The sequence below is a fragment of the Chinchilla lanigera genome, unplaced genomic scaffold (assembly GCF_000276665.1).
Source record: "Chinchilla lanigera isolate Chin_1 unplaced genomic scaffold, ChiLan1.0 scaffold00090, whole genome shotgun sequence".
Taxonomy (NCBI): domain Eukaryota; kingdom Metazoa; phylum Chordata; class Mammalia; order Rodentia; family Chinchillidae; genus Chinchilla; species Chinchilla lanigera.
In genome coordinates this window covers 4747129-4753385 of record NW_004955491.1, presented here as the reverse complement: position 1 = coordinate 4753385, position 6257 = coordinate 4747129, and the positions used below count along the sequence as shown (strand labels likewise).

Sequence of the window (6257 nt, the reverse complement as noted above, 5' to 3'; positions counted from 1 at the left end):
TTCTCTTTCGCGATGTGGGTGCCTGTGTTTGTTTGTCTGGGCCTTTTCTTCCCTCTTTCATATTTATAGATTTATAAATTTATTTCTTGATTCACCTCCTTATACTGAGCTTCGAAAGACAGGATTGGAAGACCAGCTCCTAAGGGAAGCCTTCCTAAGGTTTTTGCTGCAGAGGGCTTGCTGCAGTCCCAACAGCTACGCCTAGCAGAAGTAGAATTGCTTAGGAACCCTGCCAAAAATGCAGCTGAGGACGCTGGCAACTGGGTTGTCTGACACGTGGGTGGGAGAGACACCTTGAAACACACATGTTAGGAAGAACAGTCCCATGCTAGGGTACCATGACGTGAACTGAATACAGTACCTATGCTACAATGTCCGGGACAAAGTCCGCCTCACCAAAAGTGTGGTAGTGACACCGGTGATTTCTAAGCCCAGGGCTCCAGCGAGGGCGGCTGAGTCTCTAGCTGGAGGCACAGGCCGTGGCCAGGAGTGCAGAGGGGGACAATGTGGGAAGGGTAGGTGAGGGCGGAAGGAAGCAGGGAACATGGGAGACAGCCTGCCAACAGCACGGCCCAGCACCACTCGGGGAGGTGGCAGGCCAGAGGAAGGTCTCCAGTCCCCGTACAAATGCCAGAGTGGCACATCATGCTTGAGTCACACTAGTTGTTGTGAGGCCAGCACTTCCCCAGGGTTCCTGGCCACCTCAGCCCAGGTGTGAGGCTGCCTAGCTACATTCCCTTTGGCTCTCCGAGAACACTTCGAGGGAAGCCTTCCCTTCCCCTCAGAAGCACCCTGAGGCTGAAACTTTCTGCAAGAAGCCAGAAAACCATGAGTCCATCAGGTCGTCCCGTCCTCTCCTACAAGGTCCCGCCGAGCCACAACCAGCCACCCACAGGACCTCACAGCACCGGTCCTACTCTCCAGTTTCTCTCGCCCACGCTATCTCTCTGAACATTTCTCTGCGGTCTCTGTCCTCTCTTCTCTTGTCCTGAGCCGCCTGGCCCTTCATCCCCATTCTGAGGAATGCTGGGAACTTGTGCAGAAAACTCCTGCCCGCTGCTTCCGCAGTCCGTGTCAACTGGCTCACTTCTGTTGGCCTGTGACTTGTGCCCATGAGGTGCCCTCACTCACTCATTCATCGTATGCATCCTCAGTGCCATCGAAGACCGGGCACCCTCCGTGAAGTTCCACGCCCTCCTGCTCAGGGCCGCGATGCCATTAGAAAGATCCCCAGGTGTGGTGTTCTTGCACTGGGAAGTGTACCTCTCAGCACCCAGGGAGGAAGAGGTAATCTGTCAGACGAGGAAGCAAAGAGCCAGTTAGCTGATCATCCTTTGGCAATCCCAGGGAGTTTGGGGGTTCACCGTGCCCCCGACCTTACCCGCCCTGTCTTTCTTATGTCCCTGTGGCCGAAGGCCCACTCCCTGCGTCCTCCTTGCTGTGTGGCTTTGTGGCGTCGTGTTCCTGGCCCCACCACAGAAAGGACACCAGGCAGGGTCCCCTCCCACAACCAGAGGGCGTCCAGAGCCCTGAGTCCCAGGTGTGCCAACAGCTCGGGGCCCGGGAGGATATGCTGGGCGGATTGTTTGGTGCAGCTTGGGGTGTGCCCTCTGCAGGAAGATATCTCCCTCCAAGCCCACGGTCGTAAGTGAGAAGGGAGAAGAGCTGAGACGAAGACAGCAGACCGAGAACCCCGGAGCCCTGCATGCAGGGGCAGGGAGTGAAGTGCAGCGCAGGGAGGACGGTGGGGCTTTGGCCTCCCCTCCTTGGTGAAGAGAGCGCCCGGGTGCGGCTCCACACAGCCATTCTCACGCTAATTGCACAGGGGGTGCGAGCTGGAGGAGGCTGAGCTGCAGGTCTTGTGGGGGCTGGCGGGATTCCTCCCGTTCCAGGATAGGGGTCTTGGGGAGGAAGGAGGCATCACGGTCACGGCCAGATGGACCGTGTCGAGGTCTGTCAGGGCCCCCGAGATCCCCAGCTAAGAGGAGACAAAAGGCGAACCCGATCCTTGGGTGCGGCCATGCAGCCAGACCAGCTCGTGCCCACAGTTTGAACAGGGAAGAGTGTGTGGGAGTGGGTCGGAGCATGGCACTGCTGATCAGGCAGTCGGTGAGCGGCCCAAGCCTCTCAGCTGCTGGCTCTTCCATTCCTACTGGTCATGGGTTGCAATCGCTGCCCCGTGCGGTGCCCCAGGGACACACATCTCTGTCCCTCCCACGTCAGCACTCATCCCTGGGTGCAAGGACAGAAGCCTCGTCCAGGTGCCTGCACCGCTGCTTCGGCCCAACCCCCGACACCGCCCCTACCTGAAGCCCATCCCATGGTGTTCCTGGCCTCCACAGGGTCTGCTAAGCAGCCCCCTCTGGAGCGTGGAGGGCTCCGGAAGGTGAGTGTGGAGGGCGCTCTCCCTGGACACCTCCAGGTTTGCAGCGCCAGGGCCTTGACCCTGGGGCTGGGGCCTGGGGCTGTGGGCCGCCGGTCTCCAGAAGAGGGGGCAGATGGGGTTGCGGAGGTACCAAGAGGGGCCCAGGAGGAAGGGTGCCCCCGATGACAGCAGACCTCTGCAAGTGCAGGATGGCCACGGGCAGGTGCGCTCAAACAGGTTTACAGGGCTTATGACACACACCTAGTCGGGCAGGTGGGGGCATAGCTCAGGGGTAGAGCATTTGACTGCAGATCAAGAGGTCCCCGGTTCAAATCCGGGTGCCCCCTACTGGTGACCCACTTTATTGCCAAACCTACCTGGGTCTTGTCTCCAGGCGCTCTGCCTCGGTTCTGTGGCACCTTTCCCTGGGGAGCTCAGGACTCCAAGGCACAAGGTGTGTGTCCGGCATGCTTGGTTCGTGTCTGGCCTGTACCGCAGTCCATTGAGCCTAGAACGTCAGAACTCCCGTTCCTCTCTAGCCTCTTTCACTTCTTTTCTCATATGTGGTCTCGCTGAGGGGCCAAGTTGCCCACCGGGCACACAGCTTGGGATGCAGCTTTGTCAGACTCACCATGGGCTCAGATTATAGATGTGTTTCACCCGGCGAAGCTATGAACTTCTCTTTCGGGATGTGGGTGCCTGTGTTTGTTTGTCTGTGTCTTTTCTTCCCTCTTTCCTGTTTATTGATTTATAAATGTATTTCTTCATTTACACCCTTAGACTGAGCTTTGAAAGACAGGATTGGAAGACCAGCGCCTAAGGGAAGCCTTCCTAAGGTTTGCGCTGAGGAGGGAGTGCTGAAGTCCCAGCAGCTACGCCCAGTGGAAGTAGAATTTCTTAGGAACCCTGCCAAAAATGCAGCTGAGGACGCTGGCAGTTTGGATATTCCGACACGTGGGTGGGGGAGACAGCTTGAAACATACATGTTGGGAAGAACTGTCCCCTGCTAGGGTGCAATGACGGGAACTGAATACAAAACCTACGGCACAACGTCCAGGACAAAGTCTGCCTCACTGAAATTGTGGTAGTGACACCTGTGATTTCTAAGGCCAGGGTTCCAGCTAGGGCCTCTGAGTCTTGAGCTGGAGGCACAGGCCGTGGCCAGGAGCGCAGAGGGGGACAATGTGGGAAGGTTAGGTCGGGAGGGAGGCGGGGGGCTTGGGGGCCGGTTGGCCACCACCTTGGCCCCCTTGGGGGGGGCGGCGGGCCGGGGGAGGTTTTCCGTTTCCTTTTCCCCTTCCCGGGTTGGCCCTTCTTGTTTGGTTCCCCCGGTTTTTGTGGGGCGCGCTTTTGCCGGGGTTTCGTGGCCCTGAGCCCAGGTGCGAGGCTGCCTAGCTCCATTCCCTTTGGCTCTCCGAGAATGCGGTGAGGGAAGCCTTCCCTTCCCCTCGGAAGTGCCCTGAGGCTGAAACTTTCTGCAAGAAGCCAGAAAACCATGAGTCCATCAGGTCGTCCCATCCTCTCCTACAAGGTCTTTCCGAGCCGCAAGCAGTCACCTGCAGGACCTCACAACCCCAGTCCTACTGTCCAGCTTCTCTCCCCTGCGGTATTTTTCTCTGAACATTTCCCTTTGGTTGCCATCCTCTCTTCTCTCGACCCGAGCCGCTTGGCCCTTCATCCCCATTCTGAGGAATGCTGGGAGCTTGTGCAGAAACCACTGCCTGCCGCTTCGGCAGTCCGTGTCAGGCTCGCTCGCTTCTGCTCCCCTGTCACTTGTGCCCACGAGGTGCCCTCACTCGCTCATCATATTTATCCTCAGTGCCATCAAGAACTGGGGACCCTCCACGATGTTCCACACTGTCCTGCTCAGGCCTGGGATGCCATTAGAAAGATTCCCGGCTGTGGTATCCTTCAGCGTGGAAATGGACTTCTCAGCATACAGGGAGGAATAGGTACTCTGTCGGACAAGGAAGAAAACCACCTGTGACCTGACCATTCTTTGGCAGTCCCAGGGAGTTTGGGGCTTCACCATGCCACCGACCTTACACGCCCTCTCTTTTTTATGTCCCTCTGGCCAAAGGCCCACTCCCAGCATCCTCCTTCCTGCGAGGCTTTGTGGCCTGTTCCAATGTCGCTGGCCCCACCACAGAAAGGACATGAGGCAGGGTCCCCTTCAACCACAACAGGGCATCCACAGTCCTGAGTCCCAGCTTTGCCAACAGGTTGGGGCTCTGGCAGCTATGCTGAGCGGATTGTTTGGCACAGCTTGGGGCGTGCCCTCTTCGGGAAGATACCTCCCTCCAAGCCCACGGTCGTAAGTGAGAAGGGAGAAGAGCTGAGCTGAAGACAGCAGATCGAGAACCCCGGAGCCCTGCGTGCAGGGGCAGCGAGTGAGGTGCAGAGCAGGGAGGACAGAGAAGCTGAGGCCTCCACCTCGGCCAAGAGAGGGCCCGAGTGCGGCTCCACGCAGCCGTGCCCACGCCACTGCCACAAGGGGAGCGAGCTGGAGGAGGCTGAGCTGCAGGTCTTGCGGGGGCCGGCCGGATTCCTTCCATCCTGGGATAGTGCTCTCGAGGAGGAAGGAGGGGGCATGGTCGCAGCCAGGTGGACCATGTCGAGGTCCGGCAGGACCCCCTGGATCGCCAGCCAAGAGAAGACAAAAGGCGTCCTCGATCCTTGGGTGAGGCCATGCAGCCAGAGCAGCTCGTGCCTAAAGTCTGCACAGGGAAGAGTGTGTGGGAGTGGGTCGGAGCACGGCACTGCAGATCAGGCACTCGGTGAGTGGCCCAAGCCTTTCGGCTGCTGGCTCTTCCATTCCTCCTGGTCACCAGTTGCAATCGCTGCCCTGTGTGGTGCCCCAGGAACACACATCTCTGTCCCTCCCACATCAGCACTTGTCCTTGTGTGCAAGGACAGAAGCCTCAGGCCAGGTCCCTGCACCTCTGCTTCGGCCCAACCCCCGACACTGCCCATCCCACCAGCCTCCTGGCCTCCACAGGGTCTGCTGAGCAGCTCCTTCCTGGAGTGTGGAGGGCTCCGGGAGGTGAGTGTGGAGGACTTTCTCTCCGCACACCTCTACGTGTTCAATGCCAGCGCCTTGGGCCAGGGGCTGGGCCGGGGGCCGTGGGCCGCGGGCCGCCGGTCTCCAGAAGAGGGGGCAGATGGGGCTGCGGAGGTACCGAGAGGGGCCTGGGAGGAAGGGCGCCCCGATGACGGCAGAGCTCTGCAACTGCAGGATGGCCACAGGCAGGCGCGGTCACACAGGTTTACAGTGCCTATGACACACACCTGGTTGGGCAGGTGGGGGCATAGCTCAGGGGTAGAGCATTTGACTGCAGATCAAGAGGTCCCTGGTTCAAATCCGGGTGCCCCCTACTGGCAACCCGCTTTATTGTCAAACCCAGAAGGGTCTTTATTCTCCTTGCTAGTCACCCTCATCACCACCCTTCTTAGCATCCTGTTTTCTCCTTTGACATCAGATATCTGACAGAAGCCAGAGTCCTCTTGTTAATGATCTCTGTGTATTTTGGAAGTATTTAATTAATTATTCTTTAAAGTTTACATTTGCAAGGACATGCTGAATCATGTTACACATCTTGATTTGCGCCTGAGTTAAACGGAAAATGTTATTAAAAGTACAAATGAACATTAGTAATTCTGATTAGTGGCACGTAGGGAATCTGGGAACAAATTTTTAGGGGACAATGTTCTGCTAACATCCACACTAATATGCAATGATTCTTATGGTGGAAAAACCATGTTGGGATTTGCAGCACTATGCAATCACCAGTGCCATTCCAGCACGTCCCTGCTGGGCCTTCAGTCCTGACCGTGGGACGTGGGCTGCTGGGTTGGAGGCGTAGGCAGTGGCCAGGTGTGTAGAGGTGGGAGA

At 57.8% G+C, this 6257-nt stretch overlaps 2 non-coding genes across 2 annotated transcripts; both read left to right on the top strand.

Moving 5' to 3' along the window:
• Positions 1–2640: 2640 nt before the first annotated feature.
• Trnac-gca lies at positions 2641–2712 on the top strand. Its single transcript has one exon. It is a non-coding gene; the product is annotated as a tRNA-Cys (tRNA).
• A 2955-nt stretch (positions 2713–5667) lies between these two features.
• On the top strand, positions 5668–5739 carry Trnac-gca. The gene has a single exon. It is a non-coding gene; the product is annotated as a tRNA-Cys (tRNA).
• Positions 5740–6257: the final 518 nt, after the last annotated feature.